Here is an 11,619-nt window from a genome sequence, read left to right on the forward strand (position 1 = left end):
GCCTAAGTCATGAGGCACAACAGGAGAGCTGCAGAGGTGGCATAAAGTGACTTTTGCTCTCTCCTGCTCCCATCTTGTGCTGGCCATGTGTGAGACTTAGGCCCTCTGTATGAAACAGAAGGGGAAGGATACCCAGTCAGGGCTTCAGACAGTACACTGAACTGCTTTTCTTGTAATCGTCTTCTCTGTTCATGCCATGCTTCTTTTACCCTCCAAAGACACAGAAAATTCCAATTTAATGTAGCGAGGTATAAAACTGTAAACCAAGTGTGCCGGGGTGTCTATCCCACCCAGGCGGTGGAAGGGTTAATGTAGGCACAAGAGGCCAGTTAACCCACCTGGTTGCACCTGGATGGTGGGCCAGGCCTAATTAGAGATGAAGCCCAGCTAGGGAGGAGCTGTGTGATGCTGTAAAGAGAGGAAGTTGGTAGCAGAAGCTGGCTGCAGGGGGAGAGGTAAGAACTTCGCAGTTACTCTCTTGGTACTAAAGAATGGAGAGAATTGTGGGGAACAGAATGGCTCCTGCCAGGCAAGGAGGAAGCCAGGGCTGTGGGGGAAGAATACCTGGAACACACAAGAGTGGAGCAAGCTCTTGTGGCTGACCCTGACACAGGGGTAGGAACTGAACCTCTGGGGAGAAGCCCTGTGTATTGTTGCTTGTTACAAAGCACCAGGAAGAGGTTGGGGAAAAGGCCCGAAGAAAGACTAATGGTAGGAAGGAGTCCAGGTAAGCAGGGGCAAGGTTACTGATGGAGCAGATGGTGGCTGTTCATCATAGGGTACTGGACTGGAAGGGGCTTTTGTGGATCTCAGTGGAACATATAAAAACTGGGCTTAGTACCTTTGTGGATCCATGCCTCAGATGCCATGAAGATGAGGACCATATAAGTGCCCTGATTGATAACTGGATAAATAGAATATACTTTCTCTCTGATTAGATGCCCAGTATCCCCTCTATCTTTATGATCGTCTCCTTGTGCTGTCCTGCATGCTGTATATGAACTGAGATTACTGGGGCAGATTCTTAAGCTGTCTACATCGCCATAGTTCTTTTGACTTCAATAGAGCGTTTGCTGATGTATACAGTTGAGGATCTGGCCTGTTATTTATAGAGGAAAAACATGAATAAAATTGTAAGTGGAGAAAAGTGAGAAAACTAAGCATTTCTTAGGACTTTTGTCATTAAAAGAAATCATGTTGTTCTGATGTGATTAGTAGAATGGAAAAGTGAAAAGATGATAGACATCACCAGGTTTGAACCAACAGAAAAGCGGTTATGTTTTAGGGGAATCAAAATAAGCTCATTTCTTGCAATAATAAGATAAATTACGATAAAACACTCAGTCTCTGAGCCTGTGCATCACAGGCTGGCCTGGTAAGCACTTATCGGCAGGGAAGCAGCCAACACACGCCAAATGGCTGGGCTGAATGTTATTTTGGTTTGGCTAAAGCAAATTGCAGTTTCCCTTCTCCATGCAATTTTTAAAACACAGGTTATCATCTTAAGGAAATAGTATATGCAGTTGATGAATGGTTGTTAAAATAACTTATTTGCCAGAAATATTTATGGACTCTGCAATTTAGTTGCAAATTACAGGAAACCAAATCTGGATCCTGGATTTGGGATCAAAACTAACTAACCTTCCTTTGCTATTCTTGATACTATAATGGGAGTTAGTGTCTGTCTGTCTGTCAATTTTGGGTCCCAACTTGAGTCATCTCAAAGGGAGATTTTCAGAAAATGCTGAGCACTCATTCTCTGAAAATTAGGGGCCATATCCTCAACTTGTGTAAATTGTTGTACACCAGTAAGTCAGTGAAGCTACGACAATTTACATCAGCTGAGGATTTGGCACCAGGCCCTCTTCAAGGTGTTTCAAGATGGGCAAGAATGGAGTCACTCAAAATCGCTAGTCACTTTTGCAAACCTTGGCTATAGTGCTGGATGATGCTGAAGTAGGCATAGCGACAGGAAAAGAATGTTCCTTGTAAAAAGATAATCATGCTTTTTTGAGAACATGGAACAGTGAAGTTTGTTAAAGCAATCAGTAAGTGTCATAATGTTTATTTAACCGAGAGCAAGGACGATGGAAAAGCATTGCAGCTGGGGAGAAGCCCAAGAGTGCTAAGGAGTGGAAGGGAGTTTAGATTTAGTAGCTGTCTCCCCTTGAAAAGAAAAACAAGACATTATAGAGTTGGGGAGGACACAAAGTAGCAGTTGACTGCTGGCTCTTATAAAGGAGCAAGGTTAGGGTTGTATTATCTGAAGTTCAGCTCCAGGTTAACAGCTTGGAAGATGTGGTTGCAACCATAAAGGGAACAAAATTTAACTCTTTTCTAAACATACACTAATTTCGTTTGAAGGCAGATAATCTTTTTTGGCTGTGTTTTTACCAGCGGTGGATGCCTTATTGCAGCAGATGAGCAAGGTCTGAATTCTTTCAACAAATGAAAGGAGAGAATTTAACACCACACAGATAGTATGGGGCCAAATTCTGTTCTATCTGGCATCTTGGGGAGTCCCACTGAAGTGATGTTATGGGGACAACTTGACTTCTTTGTGGGAGGCCAAGACAAGGAAGGAACAGAGCATATTGTAATGATATGAAATCAGATATACGGACCTGACTCTGACAGTGCAATCTGATTGGCTCCCAAGGGAAGTGATTAGAATTGGTCAGAAAATGTTCTTTTTCTCCAGAAAATTTTGCTGAAAATGATTTTTATTTGTTTTTGTTAAAACTTTCGGTGGAAAATTTCAACTGTGCTGAAAGACAAAAAACCCCCAAACCTCAAATATATGGCTAAATACAGGTCATTTTTGACCAGAACCAGAAAAACTTTTGGCTGAAAACAAATGTTTTTGGTTTCTGGATGAAAAAATGGAAATTTTTGAGGCAAGCAGACACTTTCTATGAAAATATTCATTTGATTGAAAATCCAATTTTCCATCAACAAAACTTCAGACAGAATATTTCCAACTGGCCCTAGTTGGGATATTTAAAACTAGCTAGGCACTAGAAAAATGTGGAATAAAAAACTGGTCTGCATTGGCTGCAATCAGCTGTATGAGGTAATTGGTCTTTCCCTATTTCTGATTTCTGTATTTCTGCTTTATGAATGAATCTGAGCAAACCACTTAATGTTACAGAATCAGGAAAGCAGTTACTGCCTTGTCCATTCACTCCTTCTCTGAAAATGTACAGACCCTCTTAAATCTTACCTGCAAAGCTATAGAAATCCTACTTCAATGGCCTAAAAGGAGGCAGTAGGTTTTCTATAAGAGACCTGCCACCAGTTTCAGAGCTGCTCTACTGTCTGTTTCGCTGCCTTCTCGACTGGTATCTTTGCAACAGACTCCAGGCATCCCAGTCCCTCTGCAAATATTTCAAACCCCATAAAGCCTATTTCAGAGACCTAATTGCCCATAATTTACATGCCTCTCCTCACTTTGAAACACAAGAAGATTGATGATAACATCTCGAGTGACAGATGTGGTATCTGTTGCTAATTACAAGCTGACATTATGGTCAAGCAAAGCCATGGGGACCATAAAAAGCTTATTCAAGGTCTTCTACCATTTCAAACACAGGCTGGACACAATGCCATACATTTTCTGTCTTTCCAAGGCGTGCGCCTTCTGAATTATGCCAGCAGTTCATTCTTTAAGAGGAGATGATTTAAGAAACTGAAGAAGCTGCAACAGTGTGTTTTTGTTTGTGGGAAACTGTGAAAGTGTAGTAAAGAAGTTTCTGTACCTTTCACTGAATAATAATTTGCCCTTCTATAACAGCATTCACCCAAGAATCTCTGAACACTTTCCAAACACTTATTGACTCAGAACACTCCTGTGAGACAGGTAAGAATGATTATAGACATTGTACTGACTGGTAAACCAAGTAACAGAGAGTTTCAAGTGGCTTGCCCAAGGTCGCACAAGATCAGGGAATGGAACCCAGGAGTCAGTTTCCTTACTCTGACCGTGAGGTAGGAATAGGGCTCAAAACCTGGAGGCTCTTGTTTCTTGTTCTAGCCAGGAGACACAACTCCTACTACCATGCTCAGGTTGGGGAAAACAACAGCCTTTCCTCTTGTGTTTTTCAGGTGTTACTATCTCCTGTGCAATTGCTGCTCTCCATGCGGTACCTGGCCTGTTGCTACATACAGACCTTCTGTTTCCAATGCTGTCAACTTCTATGAGCACAGACCTTTTTGTAAAAATGCATTCCCCACAAGAAGTCATTGGGAGTTAGAAACAGAAACCTCCAGGAAACGACCCCAGAAGAACACCAAATAGCGTAACTTTCCTTCTACAAAACTCCAGTGAAGAAGGTCCCAAATGCATTGATCCTTCTTTAGGGTGAAATTCACCCCTTTGCAGAGGGCCTGCATGAGGCCTACGTACTTCCTACGGCCTGGTCTATGCACAGAACTGCACCAGTATAACTAAAGAGATGACTTTAAACTGATTTAGTTTAACTGGTGCAACTTTGTGAGTGGACTGTAATGACAGTTTAAACACATCTTATATTGGTTTAGGGCAGGGGTGGCCAACCTGTGGCTCTGGAGCCACACGTGGCTCTTCAGAAGTTAACACGCGGCTCCTTGTATAGGCACCGACTCCAGGGCTGGAGCTACAGGCGCCAACGTTCCAAGGTGCCGGGGGGTGCTCACTGCTCAACCCCTGGCTCTGCCACAGGCCCTGCCCCCACTCCATCCCTTCCCGCCCCCTCCCCTGAGCCTGCCGTGTCCTTATTTCTCCCCCTCACAGCCTCCTGCACACCACAAAACAGCTGATCGGCAGGTGCGGGGAGGGAGGGGGAGGCGCTGATCGGCGGGGCTGCCGGTGGGTGGGAGGTCCTGGGAGCAGTGGTGGGCGAGCGGATGGGGGCTGCTGACGTAGTCCTTTGGCTCTTTGGCAATGTACATTTGTAGATTCTGGCTCTTTCTCAGGCTCAGGTTGGCCACCCCTGGTTTAGGCTACGTCTACACTTCAGCCTATGTCAGCAAAACGTGTGTCGCTCAGGGATGTGAATATTCCACTCCTCTGAGCGACATAAGTTACCTCAACATAAGCGTTTGCGTGCACAGCGCTGTCGGCGGCTGAGTTCTCCTGCCAACGTAGCTTATGCTGCTCCTGTCAGCCCAGAGCATCTTCGCCAGATATGCTGCAGTGGCACAATTTCACCAGTGCTGCACCACGCCTGCTGAAACACCCAGAGAGTGATCTAGGGTGGGAGCAGACCAGGGGTGGGAAGAGGTGTGACTAGTGAGGTCCTGTTGTCCGGCAACTCCCTGCTGCTGCAAACCTGATACAAACTGTGTCAGTAAGGGCACAAGTTAGGACAGAATTACCCTAGCCTGTGCCAAGGGCTGATCCAGCCACTGGGAGACTCTGAATAGAGCATGTTCCAGCAGCTTGCCTGCTGCCCTGTGTTGATGCTAGTATCAACACAGGAGCAAGCTCTGCTGGTAGATGGGTGGTAAATGGGTCATCGGCCCCATGCTGATCCTCTGCACCCGGCTGAACCCAGCCTTGGGGTTGCCAGGTCTGCCCACTTGTTTGCCTATGGCCTCCATCTATCCCCGTCAGTCCCTGCTGCCGTGTTCCCTTAGATGGAAGGGGGCCATGGTCTGCTCTCGGTTACACAGATGCTACTGTGCTGAGGTCAATTGTCAGACAAACAGACTGGCCAATGCGTGGATGAAGAATTACGATTGGTGGGGTCACCTGCATAACATCAAGAGCAGAACTGGGCACATGGCCTTTTCTAAAGCCACAGTGATGCAAACTGAATGAGAGAAGGATGTAGATCAACTTTCTTTTCCCTCCACAGTTCCCCATGCCCAAGGAATGGACAGTCGCCACCCAGGTCTCCCAGTTATCACCCTTCACTCACACTGGTGAGCCTCCCAATACATCCCAATTTAAGACTCCCATTGACTACTGTGGGCTTTGGATCTGGCCATAAGTGAGCTTCTTCTTTTGTCCTTTCAGGCAACAGAAATACTGTGGTCCCAAATTGCTCAGTGGATCTTACACCTCCAGTGTAAACGTCTATTTCATTCCACAATCTTTGGGCTCCTTGGAATTCTGCAACCTCGGCAGGAAATTTGATCCCAAGCACATTTACATGGATGAAGGTGGCGTTATGTGGAGCTTCAAAGAGGCAGGCAGGTGGGCTTAGCAGACGCGATAGCTGATGAGGAAGCCATAGGCTAAGTCTGGTTTATGTAACAAATAAAATGTTTTCAACAAAAACTCATGAATTTTACACATACAAAATGGTGGGAAATCTCTGTATCTTATGCAAAGAGCTTTAATTCCATTTCTGCACCCCGCTATGTGGAAGGTTAATCAGACTGTTATACAAGGCTGCTGGCCCAAATTTTAATGCATTCATTGTGTTTCAGAGACTTGGAATGGCTAATTATGGATAACAAGCTCCTGGATTATAATAGTCATCCCAGCCCACAAGCATGCATTTGAGTTAGCATTGGGAAGAGGATAATTCTACAGAAATAGCTCATTTTCTTTCAGTGGTTTGAGCAGTTTTGGCTGCAATTAAGACTACAGTAACCTATAGAGGGCATTCAGATCTTTTGCATCTCCTCTTCAGATGCATGCAATACAAATAGTCTTGGCAGAATTCAATTTTTTAAAATAATTTTGACAGCTAATATCAATGTTTATTTTTAGCAGTTTTTTCAAATTTTATAGATTTTAAATTTTCACAGTTGCAGGAAATTATGGGAGGAGGAATCAGACAATTATTTAATTACAGTAGACATGAGATTCAAAAAGTTAGAGCTTTGCAAAGCATTAAAACACAAATTGCCAACATCACATGTCAAAATATCCAGAGCAAATATCCTTAAATCAATACATCATACCAGTCTTTACTATTTGTTCGCTAGCCCATTTGTTACAAGCCTAATTTAAAAGTAAAAATCCCTGGATTTTTATTCTTAAATTCTCAAACAGCATTTTTCTCACTTTGCCTAACTATAAATTTTGATCATTATCAATGGAAAGATTTTTTTGGTGGTTGATGTGTGTATGATGAAATCACTGTTTACTGACATTTACCAATAATCAAATCATTCCAAGCCTAAATACAGGCTTGGGAGAAAGATATTGTGCTGGGAAAGATGAAAGAAGCCATTGCAAAGCCCAGCAAATGTCCTGCTAGGCCTTGCCACTAATTTTCAAATGTAAGGGTTTGGAAAATCTGGGGGACCTTGGTAATTGTGGAGAAGAGGCTTGCACAAGAATTAACAGGACTTGAACACAGGTCAAGAGAGCCATCAGGTAATAGACACCACCATACCACGAGCTGTAACCCAGCTGCTTCCTATGATCTGCACACCACAGCAGATGTACACTGAAGTCCCATCTGAGAGACCTGATTGTCTGCTGCCCTGAAGGTTCCCAGTTGACCACTTGATCCCATATAAGCCAACTGGACATAGCAGGAAGTGTTCAGGCAACAATGTGGATCCCCAGCGAACTGCCATGACTGATTCCGCTCCTGAGCTCACAGCATTGACTTTGGCTTTGACTTGGATTCTTCTGACTTTTGCTCCATACCCAGAACCCTGACACAAATTCAGACCTTGAGCTGTTTGAGCTTTGCCATAGCACACTGACTGCTTGTCAGGGAGCTGCGTGGGGAGGGGCTAATTCCACAGGTTCAAATCAGCATCCAAACCAGACAATGAAACTGTGATTGCCTTTCATGATAGGGAAGAGAATAATGCAAGTGGCTCTATCTCACAATGGCAGAACCACTCAGGAGGCCTTCTCCAGTTCTAACACAGGCAACCTTAGAAGCATTTAGGAGGAATGCTCTACAGCTCTGAACTTTGTTTGTTTTACATAATTAATTGCCAATAACTGTTTGAATTACCAGGAAAGGACTGACAGGTACCAAATAGGAATAAGTAGCCTGAGCCTGCTGCTTTGGATTTGGCTGCCATGATAATACTAGTTCAAAATGATCTTCTAGCACTCACATATGAGAAGGTGATGACGTGGGCCAGGGTCTACACTTAGAGACTTTTGACAGTATAGTAATGTTGGTTAGGAGCGTGACTTGTGGGGGTGGGGGTTGACATTTCTAGATCAGCAAAAGTGCTAGTCTAGATGCAATAAAAGTGTTTTTGCCAGGATAGCTTATTTTCCTCCGTGAACCACGATAAACTGCATCTAAACTTGGGGGTACACCTGGTTTAAGTCTATCAAAGTCACTATATAATGATAGCATCACTAGAGCTGAACAAATAATTGATTGGCCTCCTCCCTGCTCCCTTCCTCCCCGCAGGTTTGCTGGCTGAACTGAAAAAAAATTGTTGTTTTTTTTTCTTCCTGAAATGAAAACCAGAAGAAAATTCTTTCAGGTTGATCTGAAATGTCGATTTGAATCAATGTTCTCTAAATGGGTCATTTAGATTTTTCCCCCCTCAAAACAAACTGTTTTGACATTTCCAAATTTTTTATGTTCTTTTTTTCCCCCAGCCAAATCCACTAATAATTTTGGTGCCTCCCAAAATGCATTTTTTTGGGGCAAAATTACTATTTGTTGAAAAAATATCACCCATCTCCCAGTGTCACTACATAGGGTAATAGATCCCACAAATGGAGGGGATAGAGAGTCAGTGAATTCCTACTGGAGAGTGTGGAAGACGGGAAGAGTGCTGTCCCCATAGCACAGACCTTCTCTATCTTCCTTTGACACCCCCAAAGTCTTTTCTGTGAGGTTCGAAACCTGCTCAGATGAAGGGAGAAGGCTGGGATGGTGTCTTGGGGTGCGGGGTGGGATGGCTGCTGTCTGCAGCCTTATATCTCCTGGAAACCTTCTGGACTCGAGTAGGTAAATTAAACCTGAACCTGTCTGCAATAACTTCCCTGCTTTCTGCGTACTCTCCTCCTGAGGGGAAAGGGATATTTCAAGTGAGTACAGGAGAGCCCCTGGCAGCAGTGGCTGGAGGCACTGGGATAGCAGAGGGGGCCAAGAGGCAGGGTGGAAGCCCAAAGCCTTTGGGGATCCATTGGTTTTTGGGTGCAATGTCTAATACTCAGCCACTTCCAGGAGAGGAAGAAGGGGATCAAATCCTGAGAGGAGAATTTGTAGAGAATTCTGCAAGTGGAAATTCTCAATGTTTCCCCTCCTTTGTGGGACAGCAGCCCTTGCAGAGGTTGCTAGGACCTGTGGGTATTAAATGTTCTTTGCAAAATAAAGTGAGGAGACTGATGGTAGTGTGAAAGGACTCATCACAATTACTTAGCTTGAGAGTGTGCCGAGGCCTGGGGTAGGGGGGGAGTCTTGGGGCTGCTTCCTTGGCGCGTATTTTATTTCCAAAGAGAGTGGTTAATATATGTTAGATCTGGCTGAAAAGATGCCAACTCAGGCCTTGCCTCTCTCTGCCACGGGCCAAGGAATTGGAGAAGAGCCAGAGGTGGAGTCACACTGTTGTTTGCCTTTGTGTCCAGAGTTATATCTTTATCCCAGTCTGTTTTGGATAAAAATGAAATCCAGACGGTCTAATTGGCAGTGATGGCTTCCCTCTGAATTTTTGTTTATTGCTTTAATTTGTGGTGCGTCAAATGCTGCAAAACCCTAGGAGGTTTATGAATAGAATGGTTTCATAAAGCGAGGCGGACACGAGCAGCCCACATCAGTACAGCTCACATCAGTACCTCTGTGCTAATGGGATAACTCAAGGGCAGCAGGGTTAAGGCCCTTGGTTTGTGCTCTATTAATGACTCACATGATACCAACATTGGACTCCTATCGAGCAATATGGCTTTTGTCAGAAAATGCCCTTGCTTTCCCTGTGCAACTCCCAGCCAATGAGTGGGAGTCTGAGAGACACAAGGTACAGACAAGAGAAAGGCTGAGGGAGCAAATCCTCCTCCGTCAGGGCTGCTAAAAGCCCCAAGTGTGGGGGGTATCTGTACTCCTGGGGGAACACAGAGGTCTTCTAGGGAGACTCAACTCATCTAGATCAGTGTTTCTCAACCTGGAGGTTGTGACTTCCAGGGAGGTCATGGAATGAGTTTGGGGGGGGGGGGTCACAAGTGAAGGGCCAGCATTAGGGGGTGGCAAGCAGGGCAATTACCTGGGTTCTCATGCCACAGGGAGCCCCACGAAGGTAAATTACAAGCTTCAGCCCATGCGATAGGACTCAGGCTTCAGTCTTGGCTCACAAGTGAAAATCAGGCTCAAGTATCACACTGAAATGTAAGCACAATATTAATATTCCAATTGATTTGTTTTATGATTATATGGTCAAAATGAGAAAGTAAGCAACTTTTCCAGGAATAGTGTGGCTGTGACACTTTTGTATCTTTGTGTCTGATTTTGTAAGCAAGTAGTTTTTAAGGGAGGTGAAACTTGGGGTACGCAAGACAAATCAGACTCCTGAAAGGGGTACATTAGTCTGGAAAGATTGAGAACCACTGCCCAAGTGCAGCAGAAATGGCCCACACCGGGCCCACTCCTGTGCAAATAGGGTATAGGCAGGGGAGGTGCAGGCCAGCGGTTGAGTGTGGATCCAGTGCTCCGTAGATCAGCTGGCCATTGCCCTCTAAGGGTATGTCTACACTGGCAGAGTTACAGTGCTGCTCAGAGAGCGCTGAAGGGAAACCGCTGTTGTGTGTTCATACTGTCAGCTGCTCACACAATAGCGTGTTCACCCTTGTGGTGCTTGCAGCGGTATTCGGAGCAGTACACTCTAAGAAGCTATCTCACAGAACATTTTAATTTGTGGTGGCAAAAGACCTATCTGGCTTTAAGACTGAACTCGATAAGTTTATGGAGGAGATGGTATAACATGATTTTGGCAACTAATTGATCTTTAAATATTCATGGTAAATAGGCCCAATGGCCTGTGATGGGATGTTAGATGGGGTGGGATCTGAGTTACTACAGAGAATTCTTTCCTGGATATCTGGCTGGTGAATCTTGCCCATATGCTCAGGGTTTAGCTGATTGCCATATTTGGGGTCGGGAAGGAATTTTCCTCCAGGGCAGATTGGAAGAGGGCCTGGAGGTTTTTCGTCTTCCTCTGTAGCATGGGGCATGGGTCACTTGCTGGAGGATTCTCTGCTCCTTGAAGTCTTTAAACCATGATTTGAGGACTTCAATAGCTCAGACATAGGTGAGAGGTTTATCGCAGGAGTGGGTGGGTGAGATTCTGTGGCCTGCGTTGTGCAGGAGGTCGGACTAGATGATCATAAAGGTTCCTTCTGACCTTAGTATCTATGAATCTGTGGAACATCTCTTCCTCTTCTGCCACTAAGAGTTGTGGCAAGGTGGAGGGGGTCGCTGGTCATCCTTGGGTCCTGTCCCAATGCCCCGTGATGCAGTGCTTCGCATCTCAGTAATCCCTGTGCTTCTGTCTGCATTTGGTGCCATCTTTCAATGGTTAGTGTACTGTGCGGTCTGTCTCTTCGGGCTGCAGGAATGGATCCCGCACTGCTGACCAGTATGCTGCTCGCTCTGACTAACACGTCACGAGTGGCAGTGGAGTTATTCCTTAAACTACAAAGGCAAGAGGAGTGCGACATTAATCTCATCACACATAGTAGCTACGACAAGAGATTGCTTGTGGCAT

General features: G+C 44.9%; 1 long non-coding RNA gene across 2 annotated transcripts; it reads left to right on the top strand.

Annotated features, from left to right (window-relative positions):
* The first annotated feature begins 358 nt into the window (after positions 1-358).
* Positions 359-6,704, top strand: LOC114022560. 2 transcript variants are annotated; one of them, XR_006285818.1, is made up of 4 exons: positions 359-455; positions 4,105-4,298; positions 5,838-5,904; positions 5,999-6,704. It is a non-coding gene; the product is annotated as an uncharacterized LOC114022560 (long non-coding RNA). The 2 variants fall into 2 exon arrangements; XR_003566617.3 differs by lacking the exon at positions 359-455 and adding an exon at positions 466-727.
* The last annotated feature ends 4,915 nt before the right edge of the window (positions 6,705-11,619 follow it).

This window comes from Chelonia mydas, chromosome 14 (genome assembly GCF_015237465.2).
Source record: "Chelonia mydas isolate rCheMyd1 chromosome 14, rCheMyd1.pri.v2, whole genome shotgun sequence".
Taxonomy (NCBI): domain Eukaryota; kingdom Metazoa; phylum Chordata; order Testudines; family Cheloniidae; genus Chelonia; species Chelonia mydas.